Source organism: Oryctolagus cuniculus, chromosome 16 (genome assembly GCF_051225735.1).
Source record: "Oryctolagus cuniculus isolate XC-2025 breed Fujian yellow rabbit chromosome 16, ASM5122573v1, whole genome shotgun sequence".
Taxonomy (NCBI): Eukaryota; Metazoa; Chordata; class Mammalia; order Lagomorpha; family Leporidae; genus Oryctolagus; species Oryctolagus cuniculus.
The window spans coordinates 44,925,437-44,952,223 of record NC_142882.1 but is presented as its reverse complement, the minus strand read 5'-3'; the positions used below and the strand labels follow the sequence as shown (position 1 = coordinate 44,952,223).

At 44.3% G+C, this 26,787-nt stretch overlaps 1 long non-coding RNA gene across 5 annotated transcripts in view; it reads right to left on the bottom strand.

The window, feature by feature from the left end:
- Positions 1-26,787, bottom strand: part of LOC138845849 (uncharacterized) — a 126,581-nt gene that overhangs the window by 6,613 nt on the left and 93,181 nt on the right. For 4 of the 5 annotated variants that reach the window (XR_011383051.2, XR_011383052.2, XR_016222441.1 and 1 more), the window contains exon 3: positions 18,233-19,068. The exons of the other annotated variant lie outside the window; for it this stretch is intronic. This is a non-coding gene — a long non-coding RNA (uncharacterized LOC138845849). Of the gene's footprint in view, positions 1-18,232; positions 19,069-26,787 lie in introns of those variants that run through there. 5 annotated transcript variants of the gene reach the window in all.

The window sequence follows — 26,787 nt, the reverse complement described above, 5'->3', positions numbered from 1 at the left end:
TGGGCACACATATGTGCATCTCTGTGTGTGTGTGTCTCCTCTGTCACTCTGCCTTTCAAATAAATTTTAAAAATCTTTACTTAAAAATAGCTTTAGCAAAAATAGTTTCAGTTCAGGATGGAATAAGGAAAGTTACTGAGCAGGAAAAAGAAGGAAAGTGCCAACACAAACTAAAAGACTGGTTTTATTTCTATAGTTCTTAGTTATTGTACACTCGTTTTCTTACAAAGAAGGGTTTTGTGACCTTCACCAAAAACTGAGGTTGCAAAGGCAAGTTCCACAGCTGGCTCAGTGCTTGAGGTAGGACAGCTCACAATTTCGTGAAGTAGCCTAATAATTCTTTTTTTTTTTTTTTTTTTTTTTTTTTGACAGGCAGAGTGGACAGTGAGAGAGAGAGACAGAGAGAAAGGTCTTCCTTTTGCCCTTGGTTCACCCTCCAATGGCCGCCGCGACCGGCATGCTGCAGCCGGTGCACTGTGGCCAGCGCACCGCGCTGATCCGAAGCCAGGAGCCAGGTGCTTCCTCCTGGTCTCCCATGCGGGTGGAGGGCCCAAGCACTTGGGCCATCCTCCACTGCACTCCCGGGCCACAGCAGAGAGCTGGCCTGGAAGAGGGGCAACTGGGACAGAATCCGGCGCCCCGACCGGGACTAGAACCCGGGGTGCCGGCACCACAGGTGGAGGATTAGCCTAGTGAGCCACGGCGCCGGCCAGCCTAATAATTCTTGAAAGCAGGTCTAGCATGAGTCCTGTACCTTTGTTTTGTAACTTCCTTGTAGAATCAGACTTGGTTTGCTGAAAGGCAAAGTTTCCATGTGTGTACATAGGATATCATCTTATACACACACAGATTCCAAGAAATTCAGCGGTGTGGGTGGTTAGGCAAATATTCTTTTTTCAGTTCCGGTACTTTCCACTGGACTCTTGCCTTGTAAGTCTGAACTTGCCTACTGGGGAAGCAAAGAATCTGGACGAAGCATGTGTCAGCAAGTGTATGCATATCTCAAAACAGTACCAAAAAAAATGAAGTGGGGCAGGTAAAAATGACTTTGATGGTATAAAAATCAAGTGCCTTCTACAAAGTTGTTAGTGAGCCCAGATTTAAATAAATTAAGGGCTTGGGTTTTTATTCTCATTTTTTAAAAACATTTTTTCTCAGAATAGTTTTAAATTTATACAAAAAAATGGGAGGTAGTGTTACAAAGAGTTCCCATACACCTGTCCTCACCCAACTTCGCCTATTATTCACATCCCATGTTAGTCTATTTGTCACAATTAGTGAACCACACCCAGCTCTCGCTATTTTTTTATCCAAATGCTCTACTTACACACATTTGATCTATCAATGTCAGCAGATATTTGATGAGTTTGAGGATATGCACACATGCCTGCTGCCGTCACCATAATCAATGTAGTGAACACACCCAGCCCCTCCCAGTTTCTGTGGACTCCACTTGTCTTCAGGTTTTTGCAGTAGCGACACAGACCATACGATATTCCCCTTAACAAACTGAGGTGCTCAATACCATGTTGTTGCTGATATTACGTGGACACTACATTTTACAGCAGGTCTCGTGAGTGCATGCAGTTAACATAGCCACAACTTTATACCCATTGAACAGCAATTCCCGTCTCCTCCAACCTCCCAGCTACAGGCAACCGCCATTGTATTCTCTGCTTCTGTAAGTTTCACTGCTAAAAATCTCTCAAGCAAGCAGAATCAGGCAGCATTTGCCTTTCTGGCTCTGGCTTATTTCACTTAGCCTTGCACCTTCTGAGTTCTTCCATGGGGTCACACATAGCAGGGCTTCCTTTTTTGAGGCCGAGTAATATTCCACGTTTTCTTTATTCATGCATCTGTTGATGGACACGTGGGCTGCTTCTCATCTGGGCTCTGTGACTAATGCTGCAGTGAACATGGGAGGATTCAGTGCTGCCCTGATGCCTCTTCTTTTGGGTATATAGTCAGAAGTAAGCAATTAAATTGTACTTCTCTAGCTGAGGAGGGGCTCCTAGAACGTAGTTTTAAACCAACAATGCTTCTTTTTCTTTTACAAATTTCATTTTGTTTATTTATTCATTCACTTGTTTTTTTCATTCACTCATTCTAAAGGCAGTGAGAGAGGGAGAAAGAGAGAGAGAGAGAGAGAGATCTTCCACCCACTGGCTCACCCTTTAAATGGTGTCAACAGCCAGGTGTTGGCCAGGCTGAAGCCAGGAGCTAAGAACTTCAGCAGAATCTTCCACGCAGGTGGCAGGGGCCTAAGTACTTGGGCCATCACCTTTGTAGGTATCTTCCCATTTGACAGACAAGAAAACTCGAGACTTGGATGTAGTACATTTTGTCCAAGATCACACAGTAGTGTTCCTTTGCAAAATGAATGAAGCTGGGATTGATGCTGTGGCACCGCAGGCTAAAGCCCCGGTCTGAAGCACCAGCATCCCATATGGGCGCCAGTTCGAGTCCCGGTTGCTCCTCTTCTGATCCAGCTCTCTGCTGTGGCCTGGGATAGCAGTAGAAGATGGCCCAAGTCCTTAGACTCCTGTACCCATGTGGGAGACCCGGAGGAAGCTCCTGGCTCCTGGCTTCAGATAGGCACAGCTCCGGCTGTAGTGGCCATCTGGGGGTGAACCAGCAGATGGAAGACCTCTCTCTGTGTCTCTACCTCTGTAACTCTGTCTTTCAAATAAATAAAATAAATCTTTAAAAAAATGAATGAAGTCCTCCTCAGAGGCAACCCCAGTTTATTACCAATTTTATTATCCATTCATGCACCCTGGGATGTAATACGAACTTTGGAGAAGAAAAGAAATGGGAAAGAAACCTTTGCAAAAAATCTTTTGTGATCCCTTGAACTTCCTCTGCAATGGGTACATTGTTATAACACAGGTTGATTCCTTTTGACAGAAGTCTAGGCTAAGCTTGTGCTAGAAATAACAAATGCAAATATCAATTCAGCCACATCAAAACATTCAAGGTGCACAGTGAGACAGAACTGCTGGCAACCCACCCCCGTATGCAGATAGCAATCACCACCACCAGTGTTCTCCTTACAGGGCTGATGTCTAAGTGCCTGGAAACCAGGAAAAATATAGGCCCTGAGATTTGCTGATCAAAGTAAGCTGAAGTTCCCTAAAGGAATCAAGATATTAACTAATACGCATGCTTTGAAAATGAGGATACACTCAGATGATACATCTATAACCCCTGGATGTGGCTGATGGGCATAAAAGTCTAGACCACACCCCTTGAGTTCCAAAAGAATGGGAGCAATGAACTTGGCATGGCCAACTCTCTCGTTCATGGTTTTAAGGCTGGAAACCTTGAAATTCCTCACATTTCTTCCAAATCAAGATATTTACATTGCAAACCCTTTAATCCAACTAAAAAGAGATATTTGAAATGTCTGTGCGCTCTGCCCAGATTGAAGAGTTATTTTTCAATTAGGACCAGGGATTGAGGAATTTTCTGGCATCTGCCAGTAAGCAAGTAACTCAAGGAACATAAAATAAACTTTACAAGAAAAAAAAAAAGTACATTTTAATTAACTTCCGGTGTGTCTTAAAAGACAGCCTAAACCACAAAATGTCAGTTTCCAAAACACTGCTCTTTTTTATTTTTGCCAGACAGCCTGACTCCACTGACACTTGTTAGTCCTGATTTGTAAGTGCATTGCTTTAAAAAAAAAAAAAAAAGTAATTGGTTCATAAACCAGGAAAGTACAATTTTTAAAAGAATGAGGCAATCTTAGTACTCCTAACTGGCTTTAAATTAATTCATAGAAACTAAAATATGACTCTATCTCAATATTGACCATCTCAGAAATCAAGGCTATAATAAATTTGTACCATTTCCCCTAAATGGTAAAATAAAATGCATTAGGTTTTTTTTTTTTAATCTAGGGGCATTTTCCAACTTTTAAATGTATATAATTACTCTATAAAACTACAGCCTCAACTTCCTCAACCACGCCTGTGTCCTTATATTTGCCACAATATCCGATGTGTAGCACTTTTAAAAGCTTACATTTCAAATAAATCACATCCATTCATTGGCAATTTGAGAAAATTTGCCATGCCATTGAGAAGCCTTTAATTTTATGGATTTATTATCTGTATCTCCTTTACACTTCAACACTATCAAACATTTTGGCAAGCAGAACTGCTATAAAAGGTGAGCTTGTATGCTGGGAACACTCTTAGTCATACCGAGAAGTCTTATTCACGTGAGAAGTCTATGCTTTACAAGCAAAAGTAGCCAAGAGGCTGAGCGCTGTGCACAATCTGCTAATTCAGTACTTACATTTAACAGAGGTTGCAAATACTGGATTGATGGAAGCTTTATCTCAAGAAATTTGATTTTTTTTAATATGGTAATTTAACCACCGTTTCCCAAGTCCACCTTGAAGTGGGGCCTTAGCTAAACTTATACTCTATTGCCTTTAATGATGTTGTACTGCTTACTGTCTAAAGAATTAGTATGCACCTACTACAATTTATTTGCTATACTGTATAAAATGTATGGCAGAGTTGTTATCCATGCATGAAAGGTTAATTACTTTTTTAAAGAGTGTAAAGGATCCAAGATGGCTGGGTAGGGTATATCCACACTAACTTAAGCTGCTCCATGATATGAAAAGAACAAAGGAAGAACTGTGTTTCCCAGGGCCGGCACTGTGGCGCAGTGGGTTTACTCCCTGGCCTGAAGCACCGGCATCCTATATGGGCACTGGTTCGAGACCCGGCTGCTCCTGTTCTGATCCAGCTCTCTGCTATGGCCTGGGAAAGCAGTAGAAGATGGCCCAAATCCTTGGGCCCCTGCACCCGCATGGGAGACCCAGAAGAAGCTCCTGGCTCCTGGCTCCTGGCTTTGGATTGGCGCAGTTCCGGCTGTTGCGGCCAATTGGGGAGTGAACCATCGGAACCATTTAACCATTGCCAAATAAATACATCTTTGAATGGAAGGGAAGAGGGAGCAGGAGAGGGGAGTGTTGCAGGTGGGAGGGAAGATATGGGGGGCGGGGAGCCATTGTAATCCATAAACTATACTTTGGAAATTTATATTCATTAAATAAAAGTTTAAAAATAAATAAATAAATAAATAAATCTTTTAAAAAAATAAAAAGAACTACATTTCCAGGGGTCTGACAGAAATTTTTAGCAAAGAAGTGGAAAAATTAAAAAAAAAAAAAAAAACTACCGATGAAGATCCCATGGGACAAGAGGAGAGAAGACATAGACACTGCTGCAGCCACCCACGTGGCACAGCCAGTTGACAGCCCTGAGCTGCCATCTTACCAAGCCAAGGTGGAAGGAAACCCCAACACGCCCCACCACTCACAGTTTAAGTGGAGAGGGAATTCCACAGTCACCCACTGACTTTCACATTTTGGCGTGGAGAACCTGAGCAGCTGCCAGGCTTGGAGCAGGGAAGCCGTGTTGCTTTCCCTTCCTCCCCTCTCCCACATGCACAGAGTGCCCGACGCGGCAGCAAAAAGCCATGCAGCACCTCCGTTCCGCTTCTCCCAGCATCGTAGTCAGAGTGAGGGCAACATGTGGGGCAAAGGACAGATCCTCAGCATCCTGTAGGTAAGGGGGCTTGGGGGAATTGGCCCCAGAGCTACACTCGCACACTGCACGTGAGCAAGGGGGACTCACCTTAGCTTCTGGGGGCTAACGGCAGGAACAGCCCATTCAAAAATAACCCACTCCCACCCTGGGGGATCCGGGTAATCACCCTGCTACATCCTGCAACACCAGGACTACAACAATTCCGTCTAAATTTCTCAGTGCCACAAGAAACCACCTAGTGGACAGAGGGAAGAATCCACCTGCGTTCCTCCTCTCTGGACTCATACCATCCAAAGAAAAATCCCCTGTATACCTATAGTCACCCTGTAGGACTGGAGCAAAGTTCAGCTCACATCCCCTACTCCTAGGACCAGAGCTGTTGGTATTAAAAGCCGCAGCATCAGTTGGACTCTCCTAGCAGGAACTGAGGAAGTGTCCATCCACATCACACAGTCCTAGAGCTGCAGCAATTGATGCCATAAGGCCTGGCTTACCAGTCAGTCAAGGGCACAGCCATCTCTGTCCCCTTCAGCACCAAGAAAAAGGCTCCGGCTATCACATTCACCAGGGAGACTGACACTGAACTCTGTGGTTCGAAGATATACACCCAAGGAAACCCCTATCCATCTCATAGCCACACTTCTATCCCTATGCACTGCAGCAGACTACACCACTGTATACTTAAAGACACAGCTGACACTGATTAAGACAAAAGCAATCAGAGTCTACAAACCTGGGCTCACTTAGAACCAAAGCCAAAGCAACAAGCCAAGAGATGCCCCATATTCCAGCTGAAACATAAACTCTTTTACAATAAAATCTGCTCCGTAAAGAAGAAGGGACTAATATACCAGATAGGCAGATAGCAATGGAGGGAGACAAAATGCTCCTCCAGAATTAGATACTGAACTGAAGGAAATCTATGAAATTACAGAGGATTCAAAATAATGATCGTAAGGAAACTCAATCAGGTGCAAGATGGACAGACAGATTAAAGAAATGAAATCAATGAGTAACATGAAAGAAAACATTGCTAAGGAGATAGAACTCATTAAGAAGAACCAAATAGAAATTTGGGGGAATGAAATCTTCAACCAGTGAAATAAAAAAAAAAAAAAACAATTGAGAGCTTTAATAGTACAATAGACTAGGTGGAAGAAAGAAATTCTGACCTTGAGGACAAGAATTTTGAAATAGCCCAACCAGACAAAAAATAAAGAGAAAAGAATTAAAAAGAAGAAGAAAGTCTATGCAAAATAGGTGATAAAATTAAATGACCAAATATTTGTATTATAGCCATTCCTGACGGAGAAGAAAAGGAAAAAGCCATTGAGAACGTGCTAAATGAAATAATAGTTGAAAATGTCCCAGTTGTTGAAAGAGACATGGATATCCACATTCAGGAAGCTCAAAGAACCCCAAGTAGATTCGACCAAAAAAGGTCTTTGCCAAGACATACTATCTTTAAACTGTCAAAACTGAAAGACAAGGAGAGAATCCTAAAGGCAGTAAGAGAAGTGTCAAGTTCCATATAAAGGAAAAACAATTAGATTAACATCTGACTTCTCAGTGGAAGAGAGTGGAAAGATATAGTCAAAAGCCTTAAAAGGAAAAAAACTTCCAGCCAAGAATATCATATCCTATGAAGACACCCTTTAAAAGTGAAGGAGAAATATTTTTTATGTAAGCAAAATCAGAGAATTCACCACTACCAGATCAGCCTTACAAGATATTCTAAAGGGTATCCTGCAGTATAAATAAACATCATGAGGGCCAGTGTTGTAGAATAGCTGGCTAAGTCCCACCTGCGGTGCCAGCATCCTGTATGGGCACTAGTTCGAGTCCTGGCTGCTCCAATTCTGATCCAACTCTCTGCTATTGTGCCTGGGAAGGCAGTGGAGGATGGCCCAAGTGCTTGGGCCCCTGAACCTATGTGGCAGACCCGGAAGAAGCTCCAGGCTCCTGGCTTTTCCTGGTGTAACCTCAGCCATTGTGGCTATCTGGGAAGTGAACCAGTGGATGAAAAATATCCCCCCCATCTCTATAACTCTGCCTTTCAAATAAATTTTAAAAAGTAAACATTTTGAAACACAAGATACCACCAAATTCACTAATAGAGCAGTTAGAATCATTATCCAATCAACAAAATGACAGGTTCCGAGTTCTTATCTATTAATACTAACTTAAATGTAAATGGATTAAATTAATCAATCGAAAGACTTGGCTTGGCTGAATGGATAAAAAAAACCAGACCTGACTCTGTGCTGCCTACAAGAAACTCACTTCACAAACAAAGATATACACAGACTGAAAATGAAGGGGTGGGAAAAGATACACCAGGCAGATGGAAATGCTAAGCAAGCAGGTATGGCTATCCTGATATCAGATAAAACAGACTTTAAATCAAAAACTGTAGAAAAGATATAAATAATGACATTATATTTTGATAAAAGGTTAAATTCAGCAAGAAGACATAATAAGCGTAAACATACACATACCCAGCACAAGACCACCCAGATATATAGAAAATAGTATTAGACCTAAAGAGAGAAATAGACTCCAATACATTAACAGTGGGTGACTTCAACACCCCACTCTCATCAACAAATTATCCATACAAAAGCTCAATAAAGATACATCAGAAACATACTACAGGCCGGCGCTGCGGCTCACTAGGCTAATCCTCCACCTTGCGGCACCGGCACACCGGGTTCTAGTCCCGGTCAGGGCACCGGATTCTGTCCCGGTTGCCCCTCTTCCAGGCCAGCTCTCTGCTGTGGCCCGGGAAGTGCAGTGGAGGATGGCCCAAGTCCTTGGGCCCTGCACCCCATGGGAGACCAGCGCCGGCCACAGCGTGCCGGCCACGGCAGCCATTGGAGGGTGAACCAACGGCAAAAGGAAGACCTTTCTCTCTGTCTCTCTCTCTCACTGTTCACTCTGCCTGTCAAAAAAATAAATAAATAAAAATAAAAGAAAAAAAAAGAAACATACTACAGAGCAAATAGACCAAACAGACATTCAAGGACATTTCTCCCAACAGCCACAGAATACACACTCTTCCCGTCAGCACATGGAACGTTTTCTATGATAGCCCACATATTAGCCCACAAATCAAGTCTCAGCAAATTTAAGCAGATTGAAATCATACCACGTATCTTCTCAGACCATAAAGAAATAAAACTAGAAACCAACAAGAAAAACAATGGGTCACTCATAAATACTTGGAAATTAAACAAATTGCTATTGAATGATGAATGGGCCATTGAAGAAATCAAAAATCTAATCAAAAAAGTTCATGAAATAAATGAAAACAAAAACACGACATACCAAAACCTATGGGATACAGCAAAAACAGTATTAAGAGGGAAGTTTATAGTGTTAGCTTACATTTACAAAAAAGATAAATGTGTCAAATTAAATATCCAATGATGCATCTTGAAGACTTGAAAACAAGAACAAACCAAATCCAAAATTAGCAGGAGGCAAGAAATAATAAGGATCAGAGCAGAAATAAATGAAATTGAAACCAAAAAATACACAAAACATAAAAAAAAAAAACAAAAAGTTTGTTTTTGAGAAGATAAATAAAATAGACAAACCTCTAACCAGACTAACAAAGAAAAAAAGAGAAAAACCTCAAATAAATAAAGTTAGAGATGAAAAATGAGACATCATAACTGACACCACTGACATACAAAGAATCATAAGAAACTACTATGAAGAACTGTTTAGATTATGTATATCTTCTTGCTTTAATCTTGGTAGGTTATATGGATTCAGGAATTTAACCAATTATTCAAGGTTTTCCAGTTTAGTAACATATAGTTCTTCATAGTAGTTTCTTATGATTCTTTGTATGTCAGTGGTGTCAGCTGAAGCAGTAATCAAAAGTCTTCCATTAAGAAAAAGTCTGGGACCTGATGGCTTTACTACTGAATTCTACAAAACATTCAAAGAGGAAGTAACCCAATAATCTTCAAACTGCTCCAAAATATGAACAGGATGAAATTCAGCCAAACTCTTTTTATGAGAGCAGCGTTACTTTGATACCAAAATCAAACAAAGACTTGCTAAAAAAAGAAACTACAGATATATATCTTTAATGAACACAGATTAAAAGATTCTCAACAAAACTAGCAAATCAAATGCAAAACCACATCAAAAAGAGTGGGATTTATCGCAGAAATGCAAGGGTGGTTCAACATATGCAAATAAATAAACCCAATAAACTACATCAATAGAACAAAGAACAAAAAAAAAAAAACCACGAATAGCCAAAGTGATACTGAGCAAGAAAAGTCAAGTGAAAGGCATCACAATATGTGACTTCAAAGCACGCTGCAAAGCTATAGTAATTAAAACAACTTGGTATCGGCATAAAAACCAATGCATAGATCAATGGGACAGAACAGAGAGCCCAGAAATTAATCCACATACATACAGCCAACTGATATTTGAAAAAAGTGCTCAGAATATAGAGTTGAGTAAGGATAATTTCTTCAACAAATGATGCTAGCAAAACTGGATGTACATATGTAGAATATACAGAAATCAACTCAAGATGGATCAAAGATCAAAATTTAAGACCTGAGACTATGAAGTTGCTGAAAAAAATTGTAGGGAAAACACTCCAAGGGAGACCTTCCTGAACAAGACTCCCAAATCACAGACAACCAAAGCAAAACTAAACAAATGGGACTATATTAACTCAGAAGCTTTTGCACACCAAAGGAAATGATCAATAGAGTGAAGAGACATCCAAAAGAATGGGAAAAAATATTTGCAAACCACTTGTCTGAGAAAGGATTAAAATTCTGACCATATCAGCAACTCAAAAAATTCAACAACAAAGAAACAACCAAAGGACTTCAATAGAGAGTTCTCAAAAGAAAAAATACAAATGGCCAACAAATATATGAAAAAATGCTCAACATCACTAGCCATTAGGGAAATGCAAATCAAAACCACAGTGAGGTATCACCTCACCCTTGTCAAAATGGCTAAAATCCAAAACACAGAGAGTAACAAATGCTGGTGAGGATGTGGACAAAGGGGGACACTTGCACACTGTTGGTGGGAATATAAATTAGTTCAACCACTGTGGAAAACACTGTGGAGATTTCTTTAAAAACTAGAAATAGACTGGCCATGTGATCCAGCAATCCCACTTACCACTACTGGGTATAAACCCTAAAGACTTGAACACAATGTATCAAAGAGACACCTGTACCACCTTGTTCCTAGCAGCACTGCTCACAATAGCCAAAAATTGTAACCAACCAGGGTGTCCATCATCAGATGAATGGATAAAGAAAATGTGGTATACATACGCAGTGGAATATTATTTAGCTATAAAAAAGAGTGAAATTCTACCACTTGCAGCAAAATGGATGCAACTAGAGGATGTCTTGTTGAGTGAAATAAGCCCAGACCCAGAAAGACAAATATTGCATCTTCTCACTCATATGTGGGAGATACAACTTAAGAAACAAACAAGAAAGAAAGAAAAGAAAGAAATGTCTGTATCAGTAATGCTGCAAATATAGTATTGTAAACCTCCGTTTTACACCTTTGTCAAAACAATGGTTAGGAATGTTATACTACTATAATTTTAATTACCTACGATTACTTTAAAATTTATTGTATATGGGTGAAATGGTCATTTTTCCATTCAATTTTTGTTTATAGTCATTGTCCATATTTCTATCAGTCTTTTGGCTTTTTACTTGTTAAACTTCTTTGTAGGCAAAATATTAAGCCTTTTCATGGCGCTGTAATTTTAAAATATATTATCTCAAAAACTAAAAAAAAAAAGAAAGGGAGAAAGGGGGGGAGAACAGAAGGGGGAGGGAGGGAGGGAATATTATTATGTTCTGAGAATTGTGTCTATAAATCATGTTGAATCTGTTAAAAACTAATTAAAATTAAATTTTTTTAGAAAAGAAAAGAATGTGATTAAAAAAAAAAAACATGATAACACATAACCTGTGTTGCTCTTAAAGAATTATGGCTACAGAGCCATCAGCGGTATGGTATGTGAATTCTGATAACACAATCCTGCACACCTTCATCTTGTCCAGGATTCTCTACCACCGACCACTTAAAGGATTCATGCTGCAGAGCATCTCCATTCACTCTCATGGAAATTTCTAAGAAAAAAAGGAGCTCTTTCCTTGTCTATCTCGTTCCTGGGGCATCAATTCAAGGGTCAGACTAAAGAAGAAATAAAAGAAGAAAGAAAGGATGGAGGGAGGGAGAAAAGTATCCTTCTATTCTTGGAATCGGTCTATGAAATACACAGCATGTGTTCTCTCAATAAATATTAAAATGTTTTTAAAAGGATGATAATCAGAAATCAATTTTTGAGAAAGGACATGAACTCTTGATTTGAGGGAGTGAAGTTTCCTTTCTCAAATTAACTATTAACATTAATAACAAACAACTATTAACATGATAATGATGATTATGATGCCTAGCTTCTACACTCTGCCTCTCGCTGAGCCTGAACTAGTTTAAGGGAGCCGGATTATATCGTCTGCCTTCCAAGTTGGCCTCGTGGGCAGCATTAGAATGGACTCTGCTCCTTTTAGATTGCTCAGCCCGGGGCCGGCGCTGTGGCTCACTTAGTTAATCCTCCGCCTGCGGCGCCGGCATGCCATATGGGCGCCGGTTCTAGTCCCAGTTGCTCCTCTTCCAGTCCAGCTCTGCTGTGGCCCGGGAGGGCAGTGGAGGATGGCCCAAGTGCTTGGGCCCTGCACCCACATAGGAGACCAAGAGGAAGCACTTGGCTCCTGGCTTCGGATAGGCATAGTTCCAGCCATAGTGGCCATTTGGGGGGTGAACCAACGGAAGGAAGACCTTTCTCTCTCTCTCTCACTGTCTAACTCTGCCTGTCAAATAAAAAAAAAATAGATTGCTCAGCCCCAGGGTTGACACCACAGTTGACACCAGGACCACACTGCTCACATGCAGGCTACTCCTTATGTGTGGCTGACAGCACAAGCCCCAGCTGGCTCAGGGTAGGGACACCACCCCCCCTGCCTGCATATGGAGACAAAGGGGGACCCCATGCTCTTAGTTCTGTCCCAACGGAGGAAAACTAGACGGAGACAAACACCTTATGCTGACACCACCAACATGGGGCTCTGTTCTCAGCATCACCTAACATGCCTCCCATGAACTACAGACCCTCTCTGCAACCCTCCCTTGGGATCCACTGGCTTCCTTGCAGGGAAGATCCTCCAATCACTTTCTGTCCCCTTAATGTTGGACGTTCTTTCACCATCCACAAGGAGAAAAGGATGAGAGAGAATGACCCTGCAATGAGACCAAGAGTTGCCCCTTCCATGAGATTGGCCACGTCCTCTGGCATAAGCCCAGTGACCTAGAGATACATCATAGCTTCTTCATTTTGCCATTTTATTAGAGCACAAGGTATCAGGATAGGAGTAAGCATTTCTCTCCAGAAGGGCAGCCATGGGGAAGAGAGACGTCTCCATCCTCAACGCTGTGACTGTGAGAGCCCTTGTTTCTCTCAAAGCATCCTGGAAAAGTTATGTTGGAGGGTCTGCAGGCACTGGGGTTCCAGAAGCAAATGAAAGAAGTGGAACCCAAAGAGTGCCCAGATCTCTGTCTCCAGTTCACAGCTTATAACATGGACATTTTCACAGCCATCGCATGAGAAAGCAAATGCAACCACACCTGGGACACAGGTCAGAGGTGAGAGGAGGGGAGGTCGACTACCTGAGGGTTTCTGTCAACATGCACTGTGGTAGAATAACACAGAATCCAAGACTGCTACATTTCTATAGGTGTTGAAATGTATCACAATACGGAAATCAGAAAAGAGGATTTCTTTTTTTGTTGACAGGCAGAGTTAGACAGAGAAAGACAGAGAGAGAGAGAGAAAGAAAGAGAGAGAGGTCTTCCTTCTGTTGGTTCACCCCCCCAAATGGCCACTATGGCTGGAACTATGCCGATCCATGGCCAGGAGCCAGGTGCTTCCTCCTGGTCTCCCATGTGGGTGCAGGGACCCAAGCACTTGGGCCATCCTCCACTGCCCTCCTGGGCCACAGCAGAGGGCTGGACTGGAAGAGGTGCAACTGGGACAGAATCCGGCGCCCCAACCAAGATTAGAACCCGGTGTGCCGGCGCCACAGGCAGAGGATTAGCCAAGTGAGCTGCAGTACCGGCTGGGAAAAGAGGATTTTTAAAAGGTACATTAATCTAACTCATGAGTTATCAGCCACACAAAAGATAGAGACCAAGAGAAATCAGCACATTTTCAGTATTCTACAAAGTCCCGAGATCTCGCAATCTTGATAATACCATGCTGTCTCAGAAGAACGACATTGGTCGAAAGCTCTCAACCCATAGAAAGTAGCTATAAATATATTACGTGTAGGTATGATTCCTAAAGCAATGCTCAGAGATGACTGACACTAGAAACGCCTGAGGATAGAGTTTCCCAAAATCTTTCCTGCAATGTCAGTTGCTGGTAGCTCTCCTTTGTCCATCTGCAGATCCTGTGCCCGTGAACCTGACCGTGAACCTACAGGCAAGTATGCTGCTCCCTGTGCCCCGGGCACACCGCACTGCCCTTCCACCCTTCCATACAAGGTGGGGTCCTCTTTCACCTTCAGAGCAATCCCATCCCTTCCCTTGAAGCAGGAGGAGCAAAGGGCAGAGGAGAGGAAATTGGAATTGCAGACGGCAAAGTTCTCCAGAAGGGAACTGTGCCGTTCCTGGAAAAACGGGAAGGCCGGCAGAGGAGGGACTGTGTCAGCAGCTCCTCTCCACAGCCATTTGGGGACCCCCAGGAAACTGCTTTTTCTGTCATCACAGCCCCAGAAACCACACTGCTGAGATCGCCCGGCACCTGCCCTGTTTCCACACCAAGAACAAAATAAAAGACCCTCGTTGAGCCCTTCCCCCTTGCTCTCTTCCACCTGAAAATCTCTCCCGTCGTTAGCCAGTCTCATTTCCCCTATTCAAAGGAGGAAAAGCGGTGACTTCTCTGGCTTGCAAAGGAGAGAGCCACAGTGGAAGTTGCAATGCATGATTCTCTAGTCTCAAGTTTACCGATTATCTCCCTGGCCTGGTGGAAATTTTTAAAGGAAGCCGAAGACAATTTTTATTTTAGGCGTTTAATATAAAATGAAAGGATCATAAGTAATTAAGTTTACAAAAACTGCAGCACTAAGGGTTTCAATATCATTTCTCTGATTAAGAACAAAGTCATCCAAAAATCCAACAGCCGCTTTTTGCTGCATACTTACTCATTTCAGTTCAGTGAAAGTGTTTTTCATGCAAATAATTTAGGTTTCCTCATGGTAAAGCACCACGAAATGTTAGTGAAAACAAGACTGGTATGAAAGCAAGTTTTTTTCCTAGTTGTATCCCCTCTCCTCCTGTTCTTAAATTCCATTTTCTTTCTGTAACTCACCTTCTGCTTTCAAATGCTCAAGGAACCTTCCAGATGGTGGAGTACAGTGTCTAGCAGGCATTCCGTACAGCAGTTGGGCTGCTGGTTGGGACACTTACAGCCCATACCAGTGTGCCTGGGTTCCACTCCCAATTCCCGCTTTCTGCTCACACAAACTCTGCAAGGAAGCAGATGGTGGCTCAAGAAATTGGGTCCCTGACACCTTTGTGAGAGACCAAGATTGAATTCTCAGCTCTGGTTTGGCTTGGCCCAGCCCTGGCTATCGTGGGGTGAACCAATGGATAGGAGAGTCTCTCTCTCTCTTTCTCTCTCTCTCTCTCTCTCCCCCCCCTATCTATCCATCAAACATAAAATTAAAAAAAAAAAAAGATAGAAGGATGAATTACAAATGGCCAATGGATACGTGAAAAAATGCTCAGGGTCACTAGCCATCAGGGAAATGCAAATCAAAACCACAGTGAGGTTTTACCTCACCCCATTTAGAATGGCTCTCATCCAAAAATCAAAAAATCATAAATGCTGGTGAGGATGTGGAGAAAAGGGTACTGTAATATGTCACTGGTGGGAATGTAACTAGTACAACCAATATAGAAGACAGTATGGAGATTCCTCAGAAATCTGAAAATAGATCTACCATATGACCCAGCCATCCCACTCCTGGGAACTTACCCAAGGAAGTGAAACAAGCAGATGAAAGAGTTTTCTGTACCCTCATGTTTATAGAAACTTAACTCGCAGTAGCTGATGTGGAATCAACCCAGATACCCATCAACCGATGACTGGATACAGTAAATGTGGTATATACATACATGATGGAATATTACTCAGCCATAAAAAAGAATGAAATCCTGTCTTTCGCAACAAAATGGATGCAACTGGAGACTATCACACTTCATGAAATAAGCCAGTCCCCAAAACATAAATACCATATGTTTTCCCTGAAATGTAGTAGTTAATATACAGAAAAAGTATTACAATGAAACTGACACCTTAGGATTTGACTGTTGTTTATGGCCTTGACCATATTCCTATGCAACAGGTGTCTATTTTTTACTTATTGAGCATTGTGGTTAGTAGCGCATTAATCCTGTGATTATAAAGTAAATTGAAAGTATGTTATTGCAAAAATTAAAGGAAAGATAAAGAAGGGAATGAAGGTAGAGGGGATTGAGGAAGAGAGGGAGGGAGGTATGGTTATCTACTTAGAATTGCATCTATGAAATATATGAAATCTGTTCTCTTTGTATTAATTTAAAAAAAAAAGATAGTAGGGTAGAACAGGGAAGAGGGTCTGGGAGAAAAACCAGTTTTTCGCACTTTAAGCTCCCGAAGAGGGAACCACGTGGGCAGATAACGTCAGTTGCTAATAACCCCAGCCTCTGACCTCCTTGTGACATCCTGGAGCGAAGCAGCTGCCGCCTTGACCCCTGTTTGCTTACTTCAATCTCTCTGACATCTGCAAAACAATGGATTATGAAATCGCGTCCTCCGGCACAGTTTTTGAGAAGTATTTTTTCCCGTTTTTTAGTTTCGGGGCTTTGGTCTTGGGTAACTTCTCTGGGTCCGAACTGAGAGAGGCGGCAGCCGATCTGACGGACCACACTGTCCACACGCAGGGGTCCCGCCGGGCAGGTGCTTCGGCACGTGGCAAATCACTCAGAGCAGGGGACAGAAGATGCCCCTGGCTCTTACGCATCTGCGCAACACCTTTTACTGAGACCTTTGTGACATTTCCGGCATGGACACAGCAATTCTGTGTTCAATCCACAGCGAACTTACTAGGTCTACTGTGCTGAGATGGCTTAGGTCCCCCTGTAGGGGGCGCTGTCCTTGTCTGACCATTTCTGCCCACCTTGGCCTTAGCTCTCACTGCTGGCTGATACCGATCTTGTCTTCATCCTTCGAATGGCTGACTGAGAGATCCTCAGAAATGTGTCCTCAGAAAATGTCCATCGCAGGTCACTAACCACCCAGTGTATTTTCTGTATTGGTCTAGTTAGGTGTGTGTCACAGGGGAGGTGCAATGTTGAATAATTCAGTTTGCCCCAGTCCATCAGCAAGATCCTTGATGTGGCTGTTACCATGGAGATCCTCGAGGGTACAGCAAGGCACTTGGCCCCCACGGACTTGAGAGTTTACAATGGTAGGGGATGTTCAAGGCGAGCGACAAGGTTCAAATCAGAATAAAATCACACTTAAGCAACACTGTCCAGGTGGTTTTCAAAAGTGAATAATTTTTGTTTCTATTACACTAATGCATCCACTCTTTCTGATAAATTTCCTGAGACACAGGGTTAACAATATCCCCATATTTCTATAGAATCTTACAGTTATCAAAATTTAGGATTTGCTGTCTATGAAAGAAAATCCGAGTTAACAATGGCTTAAACACAAAAGGTGTTGTTCGTGCATGTGCATAGGAAGGCCAGGAGTCCGGGGCTGAATTTGCAGTTCTACGATTTCGTCAGTGTTCTACCTTCTACTGGCTTTTATTCCTACATCCCTATGTTGGGAAGCTTCAGCCTCCCTCCCCAAAATGACAGCTGGTGCCCCAGCCATTACATCCAAGTTCCAGGGGGCAGACTGAGGAAACAAGAAGAGCTGGTGCCCTCTTTTAGAAGCATCATGCCATACCACAGCTTATGGCTCAATTGCCAGAACTCTGTCACGTGGCTACACAATCTACACTGACACCTGAGAAATACAATACTTTAGCTGAATGAATGGATCCTCCAAATCAGAATGGTTTCTAATAACTGAAAGGAGCTTACTTTGTCTTCAGTGCAGACAAGCTAACACCTTCCCCTGTTACTCCCTCTCCGTCTAAGAACTCTGGGTGACAGCCAGAGGCGGCGCATCCAGTCACAGTCTGGCCACTTGCAAGTCCAGAGCACCCTGCCCCGAACACACCTGATGCAAACCACAGCAGAAAAGGAACAGTGCGGCTGTAACAAAAACTCCACGTGGAACAGGGGGAGGGTGGTCAACAGGCCACACTCAGTGGCCCAGGCATTTTCAAAATTCAGCTGGGCAGAGCTGGAAGGTGCCCAGCCCCCGTGACGGAGTGAGTGCCTTGTTGGACCTGTCTGGTGGTCTCTGGCTCTGCAAAAAAAAAAACACTGGCCTTCATTTTCTGTGACCTTTGACCTTAAACCCTGGGAGACTAATCCATGTCCGCTATATCTATGGACATATTGAACTAAGTCCTGGGAGGAAATTACTTTAAAAAAAAAAAAGATTTATTTATTTGAAGGTCAGAATTACACAGAGAGAGGAGAGGCAGAGAGAGAGAGAGAGAGGTCTTCCATCCGCTGGTTCACTCCCCAGATGGCCACAACAGTCGGAGCGGCGCCGATCCAAAGCCAGGAGCCAGGAGCTTCTTCAGGTCTTCCACGTGGGTGCAGGGGCCCAAGGACTTGGCCGTCTTCTACTACTTTCCCAGGCCACAGCAGAGAGCTGGATCAGAAGTGGAGCAGCCAGGACTTGAACCAGCGCCCATATGGGATGCTGGCACTGCAAGCGGCGGCTTTACCTGCTACGCCACAGCATTGGCCTTTTAGGAGGATGTGCACAAGCTTCACAGCCCACACTCAACTGGGACCCAAAGGGGGAAGCTGTCTGTGTCCCAGGGCTCCATGCCCACGTTTGGAGCCTCTTTGCCAGCATCATTCCTCCAACCCTGAAAGACATCAGCTACACTTCTTCTCAGTTACTTCCACATACAAGTAACCAAGATCTCCTCTGTTCTTAGGTTTTCCTCTTTGCTTTAAGATTCTTTTATTTATTTATTTGAAAGGCAGAGATACAGAGAGAGAAGGAGATTCCATCCACTGGTTCACTTCCCAAATGGCTGCAACGGCAGGGCTGGAGCTTCTTCCAGGTCTCTCATGCAGGTGCAGGGGCCCAAGCACTTGGGCCATCTTCCACTGCTTTCCCAGGCCATCAGCAGGGAGCTGGGTCAGAAGTGAAGCAGCCGGGACTTGAATCGGTGCCCATATGGGATGCCGGCACTGCAGGTGGAAGCTTAGCCTACTATACCACAGCGCCGGCCCCCTACAACACAGAAGTAAACAAAATAGGGATTTGGTTTCTCTCTCACAAAAAAAAAAAAAAAAAAAAAAAAAAAAAAAAAAAAAAATCCTGCAAGCAAATAAGGATTGTTAAGCATTGTCTTGAGTATAACAGAAATGGATTTCTGTCTGCAAAGAGGGCAGGCATTTTTTTTTTTTAAGATTTTATTTATCTAGAGCCAGCGCCGTGGCTCAATAGGCTAATCCTCCGCCTTGCGGCGCCGGCACACCAGGTTCTAGTCCCGGTCGGGGCGCCGGATTCTGTCCCGGTTGCCCCTCTTCCAGGCCAGGTCTCTGCTGTGGCCCGGGAGTGCAGTGGAGGATGGCCCAAGTCCTTGGGCCCTGCACCCATGGGAGACCAGCAGAAGCACCTGGCTCCTGCCTTCAGATCAGTGCAGTGAGCCGGCCACGGCGGTCATTGGAGGGTGAACCAACGGAAAAGGAAGACCTTTCTCTCTGTCTCTCTCTCTCACTGTCCACTCTGCCTGTCAAAAAAAAAAAAAAAGATTTTATTTATCTATTTGAGAGGTAGAGTTACAGACAGTAAGAGGGAGAGACAGAGAGGTCTTCCTTCCTTTGGTTCACTCCCCAGATGGCCGCAATGGCTGTAGCTGCACCGATCCAAAGCCAGAAGGCAGGTGCTTCTTCCAGGTCTCCCACCTGGGTGCAGGGGTCCAAGGACATGGGCCATCTTCTACTGCTTTCCCAGGCCACAGCAGAGAGCTGGATTGGAAGAGGGGCAGCCAGGACTAGAACCAGCACACACATGGGATGCCAGTGCCTCAGGCGAATGATTAACCTACTGTGCCATGGTACCGGCCCCATGAGAGGGCAGGCACCTTAATTGGCACACTATAAAACACTGTAGTTCCTTAGCTGTGGGGTGCACCTTCTGTAATACAAACCACTGCCTGTGTCACCTGGCCCTCCTCATGGCACCCTAGAGGAACTGGGGGGCAGAGAACCAACAAAAAGGCCAGCACCCTAGATGATGCTATTGCTGTGAATAATACAGTCTCTGGTGTCTGATCGCAGAGTTCAGTGGCTCTCTGTATCACCTGAGAAACCCTGACAAGGTAATTTCTGGGTTCAGGGCAAACTACGTGGGCAGAATCTCAGACCTTTTGCAATTCTTGACAGACAAAATAAACAGTAACTATAAGCTTTGTCTCCAGGGTGAACAACGATGCTCAGGGAAGCAGTCAGTCTACCCAGAGTCACAGCATTTGTGGAACTGCTGCCCTTCGTCTTCTTCCTACTTCCATTGGACCGCCCACAGCGGCTTCACTGGAAGCAGAAGTGGCTGGGGTGGAAGCTGTGGACCGTGGTTCTTTGTCTCAGAAGCAGATCTGGGAGTTTAGATGAGCCATGTTGGGATTTTCAAGGTGTAAAACTTCAGAAGGCACTCAGTCTCAGGCATTGAACGTGCATTTGCATGCACATGGGGATAAGAGCCTCCTTAAGTATCATGACCTACGACGGATGCTGAGTGGAATAAGCCAGCCACTGAAGGCCGAAACCTGCGTGGCTCCAGATGAATGAAATCTGTAGAGTGGTCAAACTGGGGTGGGTATCACAGCACAGCAGGGTAAGCCTCTCCTGGGAATGTGTACATCCCACATCCCAGTGTGGGCTTGATTCCCGGCTACTCCACTTCCAATCCAGCTTCCTGCTAATGTGTCTGGGAGGCTGCAGATGCTGGCCTCTGGATCCCAAGTACTTGGGGTCCTGCAACAACATGTAGGAAACCCAGATGGACTTCCAAGCTCCTGGCTTCTTCAGCCTGGCCCTTCACTAGCTGTTGCAGTCATTTAAGGACTGAGCCAGCAGACAGATCAATTTCTCTCTCTCTCTCTCTCTCTCTCTCTCTCTCTCTCTCTCCCCCCCCCCCCAGCCCTTGCTATGCCTTTAAAATAAATTAAAATAAAACTGAAATTGTGGAATTCCCAGAAGCAAGGAGTAGAATGGTGGTTTCCAGGAACTGGTGCTTTTAGAGGAATCAGTGTCACTGTTCAGCAGGTGCAAGGTGTGATACCAGCCTCCCAGGACGAGTTGAATTCCTTTTTTTTTTTTTTGACAGGCAGAGTGGACAGTGAGAGAGAGAGACAGAGAGAAAGGTCTTCCTTTGTCGTTGGTTCACCCTCCAATGGCCGCCGCGGCTGGCACGCCGCACTGATCCAAAGGCAGGAGCCAGGTGTTTCTCCTGGTCTCCCATGGAGTGCAGGGCCCAAGTGCTTGGGCCATCCTCCACTGCACTCCCTGGCCACAGCAGAGAGCTGTCCTGGAAGAGGGGCAACCGGGACGGAATCTGGCTCCCCAACCGGGACTAGAACCCAGTATGCCGGCACTGCTAGGCGGAGGATTAGGCTGTTGAGCCGCGGTGCTGGCCACGAGTTGAATTCTTAAGGCAAGCTTGGACCCAAGCAATGAGTATTCAGCGTGGAATCTCAGGTGGTCTAAGTGGGATTTTATGGGGAGTAGCTAAGGGGGCATTTCTGCTTGCAAGGAGCAGCTTAGGACACAGAAAACCTGACTCCCAGCTGGCTCCGCACCACGCTGATGTCTAAAATGTGCCGTGCCGTATATCAGGGTTACTAATGAAAGTTAGAGTCTGTTTGAGAAATCTGACCATATCGTTATTTTCTGGATGAGAGACGACCTTCCTTACCCCTTTAAAGATGATGGCAGGGCAGGTGTTTGGGGCAATGTTTAAGACACACATTCCATAGCGTGGTGCCTGGGTTTGAATCCTGCTCCATTCCTGATTCCAGCTTCCTGCCCATGCACACCCAGGGAGGCACCAGGCTATGGCTCAAGTGACTGGGTCCCTGCCACCCATGTAGGACACCTGGACTGAGCTCCCAGTCTCTGGCATTAACCTGATCCAGCCCAGGTTGTTGCCGGCATTTGGGGAATGGACCAGGAAGAGTAAGATAGATAGATCTCACCCCCACCCCTTTAAAATAAATATAGTACAATAAAAATGGAGGCCAGGGAAGGCTAGAAGGACCAGTCACACCATGCCCAGTCACATCATTCTCACTTGGTGAAGCCACAGGATGGAAAGCAAAGCCTTCCCTCGCCCAGAGGCGCAGGCGAGAAGGCAAGGGAGAAAACCCCAGCTTCTGAGGCTGCCTGGAAGCCCCCTGCATCTGGGTCCCAGCGCTGTACAAAGGAGCTTTTGTGTGCACCCGCCACAGCTCCCTTTGAAGTTCTGGCGTCCCGACACTGGCAGCTTTGCATATCTGCCATCTCTCCGCACCCTCGGAGTGGAGAGATTGGGAAAGAGAGAGAGGGGCAGGACCCGCAGCAAGAGGCGGCCTTGGCCCAGCTGCAGGCGCGCTGGGTAAACACGCTTCTCTCGCCCTGCACAGGTGATTTGTCCCTCAAGCAAAGGGAGTGTCTGGCTCGGCTGGCAATCCACAGCAGGAAATGACTCTCAGCTGTCCACACACGGAAGACAACAGGCACCCAGCAGGGATGCAGAGCCGACTGGGTCTCCTCCAGGGACCCCCAGGGTGCAGGCCCCTTCTCCTGCAAGCTGGGTGCAACCCATGCACGGCCTTTCTTCCCTGCAAAGACTACACAGGCACCAACTTCCCTCCAGGACCAGGCAGCTTTGCTTTGCTGAGCGCTTTCTTAACCTAATTATACCTACAAGGGGCTGTGTGGCCTTTAATTTCCCTGCGGGGTTATGGGTTTGCAGCTCTGAGACCCAAACTGACTTTCCTACCTAATTTCTTGTGTGGCCCTTCCTTCACAAGCAATCACTTCCTGTCCTGTTTTTCTGGGCTGTTGAAGGGAGTATAGTGGGAGGAGTTGGGGAGGGAGGGTTAGATCCAGTTTTAGATCCTCAGAATTGATCTCCAGACCACCAAGTGTATAATCAATCATTTACTACTCCCAGACCACAGTGGGCTAAGAGATAGAGGAAAAGGTTAAAAAAAGAATAGAGAGACCCTGAATTCAGGAAACTTGCAAATGACTTGGCAAAAGTGAAGTACTTATGGCACCTAAGAACTAGCAAAGCAGTCTGTATCCAAACACATAACTGGACAACATTAGCCATAAATATTGTAAAAACTGGGGGGAACATATACATATACAGGAGCCGGTGCTGTGGTGTAGTGGATGACGCCACTGCCTGCAGTGCTGGCGTCCCATATGGGCACCTGTTCAAGTCTTGGCTGCTGTACTTCTGATCCAGCTCTCTGCTATGGCCTGGGAAAGTAGTGAAAGATGACCCAAGTCCTTGGGCACCTGCACCTGCCTGGGAAATCCGGAAGAAGCTCCTGGCTCCTGGCTTCAGATCAGCCCTGCTCTGGTCATTGCAGCCATCTGGGGAGTGAACCAGCAAATGAAAGTCCTCTCTCTCTCTCTCTCTCTCTCTCTGCCTCTGCCTCTCTGTAATTCTACCTTTCAAATATATAAATAAATCCTTTAAAAATATGTAAAAATATAAATATTTGAAAAAAGATAAATATACATAATCTATATTTAAAAATGGACTTCAAGTTAACTGTAAAAAAAAAAAGAGTGTTAATCTGTAAAGAGGAGAGGTAGTTAAAAAGAAAAGTAATTCTGTCATCCAGAAATAAAATAAACACCACAGAGCTGGATCGTGGTTAACGTCAAGGTTAACCAAAACCTGATCTCATTCTCCTTAGTCATTTGCAGCCTGACTGAATTAAAAGCAAATGCCAACAAGGAGGCAATTTGTGGATTTACCAGGAGATTTTAGCAGGATTACCACATGGTAAGTGACTTTTTAGGACACTGAACCACGGAGCCTGGTCCTCAGACTCCTAACTTCTTCAAAAACTATTTTTTTTTACCTACTGCTTCTTCCTATTTGCAGTTGTTTTGTTTCCCAAATAACAGCTTTGTTAAGGCATGTTGAGAAGGCACAACTGTATGCACTTTATGCAATAAGAATACAATGTCACCAGTGTTGCTGTGAGTAGCTGTAGATCAAAGATAAAGACACATTGTTTGGGGCCAGCACAGTGGCATAGAGGGTAAAGCCGCCATCTGCAGTGCCAGCATCCCATATGGACACTGGTTCGAGTCCTGGCTGCTGCACTTCCAATCCAGCTCTCTGCTACGGCCTGGGAAAGCAGTAGAAGATGGTCCAAGTGTTTGGGCCCCATTACCCGCATGGGAGACCCGGAAGAAGCTCCTGGCTCCTGGCTTCAGATAGGTGCAGCTCTGGCCATTGCGGTTAATTGGGAAGTGAACCAGTGGATGGAAGACCTCTCTCTCTCTCTCTCTCTCTGCCTCTCCTTCACTACCTTGTTCTTTACATTGCCTGTGAAGGCCAACACAGCACGACAAGGTGTGGTTTGGTGCCTGGCTTGTGAGGATGAGTCCCTCTCTTCCACCACTGTCGGGAGTTCACCAAACTTGCCGTGTTGGCCTCCAGGTTACCTGTAGTGCTTGGGTTGTATTCCCAACACACGCACACACATGCATACACATGCATGCGCACACTTACTTGCTACAGACAAATCCAAGCTGTCTTAGAAGAGCTTTAAATACTGACTTGCCCCAAATGGTGGAGTTAGAAACATACCAGGGGACTCCAATTTAATCCCATCAAGGTGGCATGTACCAATGCCATCTCACCAGTCCAAGTGATCAATTTCAGTTCACAATTGATCATAATGAAAGAACTAAGAGTCAAAGGAAGCACATAAACAAGTCCAGTACCTGCTAATACTAACTGATAGAATAAATAAAGGGGAGAGTGATCCAACATGGGAAGCGAGATACTCAGCAGACTCATAGAATGGTGGATGTCCTAAACAGCAGTCTGGCCTCAGAATCAGCCCTAAAGGCATTCGGATCTGGCTGAAAAGCCCATGAGAGTATTTCAGGCATGGAAAGCCAAGACACTCTGGCAAAAAAAAAAAAAAAAAAAAAAAAAAACAAAACCAAACCCTAAATGAAAGATCTCTGTGAGTGAGATCCCAGTGGAAAGAACAGGTCGTCAAAGAAGGAGGTACCTTTCTCTGAAGGGAGGAGAGAACCTCCACTTTGACTATGACCTTGTCTAAACAAGATAAGAGTTGGTGAACTCAAAAGGCTTCCATAGCCTTGGAAACTCATGACTGGTGCATAGGGAGATTACTGATGCCATAAACAGGAGTGTCAATTTGTAAAGTCAACAACAGGAGTCACTGTGCACTTACTCCTCATGTAGGATCTCTATCCTTAATGTGCTGTACATTGAGACTTAATGCTATAATGAGTACTCAAACAGTATATTTCGCTTTGTGTTTCTATGGGGGTGCAAACTGTTGAAATCTTTACTTAATGTATACTAAACTGATCTTCTGTAAAAAAAAAAAAAAAAAAAAAAAAAAAAGAAGAAGAAGAAGAAGAAATTAGCAATTCCCAAATTGACTCTCACTGGGATTAAACATGACAATAGGTCTGATCTGATTTCATCATCATTTAAAAAATCATCTATTATTTTTCACTTTATGTTTCTGTGTGGGAGCAAACTGTTGAAATCTTTACTTAATGTATGCTAAACTGATCTTCTGTATATAAAGATAATCTAAAATGAATCTTGATGTGAATGGAAGGGGAGAGGGAGTGGGAAAGGGGAGGGATGCGGGTGGGAGAGACGATATGGGGGGGAAGCCATTGTAATCCATAAGCCGTACTTTGGAAATTTATATTCATTAAATAAAAGTTAAAAAAAAAGAAGAGCTTTAAATAGAAATAAGACAGAGAGGCTAAAGAAAGCTGAAAGTGTGTTCAGCGTCACTGGCTCAGGATCTATGTTTGTTGTTGTTCTGTTTGCTTCTCGGCCTGTGACATGTGATAACCAACTTAATTTTACAACTGTGTAAAGGCAGATCACACTTTTTTTGATCATTTATTTATTTGAAATGTGGAGTTACTTGGAGGGGTGGGAAAGAGAAAGAGAGAGAGAGATCTTCCATCTGCTGGTCACTCTCTGGCCACAACGGCCAGAGCTGGATTAGGCCAGAGCCAGCAGCCAGGAGCTTCTTCCAGGTCTCCCATGTGAGTGCAGGGGCCCAAGCACTTGGGCCATCTTCTGCTGCTTTCCCAGGCCATTAGCTGGGAGCTGGATTGGAAACACAGCAGCTGGGACTCGAACCGGCACCCATATGGGATGCTGACGGTGTCGCAGGTAGCATCTTTACCTGCAAAGTCACAATCCCAGCCCCAAGCGTTCTGCCTTTGAACTTACAGATCTGCTCATTGATTTCGTGTCTTAAAGGAAACCCTACTGTGTACCCCCAGAGATGCAGCTTTTAACAAAAGAGAGAGAAATCTAGAAACTGGCATCCGTAGGTCCTATCTTCACATTAGATCTTATTTTCTTGTCTGGGAAGTCCAATCCAAAAGCTTTCCATCACAGTCACACCCCTGCATCCAGGAAAGACTACAGAGACATTTGTAGCATCTTGAGAGGGTCTCATCAACTCCCTTCTGCTCCCCCCTCAACAGTGCTAATGCTGAGGATAGCCAACCAACCCACCCATGTCAAAGATAACTTGCATCTGGAGCCATGAACAATTTCAGTGGACACAGGAGGGTGAATTAACGGCAAAAAGGAAGACCTTTCTCTCTGTCTCTCTCTCTCACTATCCACTCTGCCTGTCAAAAAAAAAAAAAAAAAAAAAAAAAAAAAAGAATGTTTTCTAATGAAAAATTGGCATAGTTA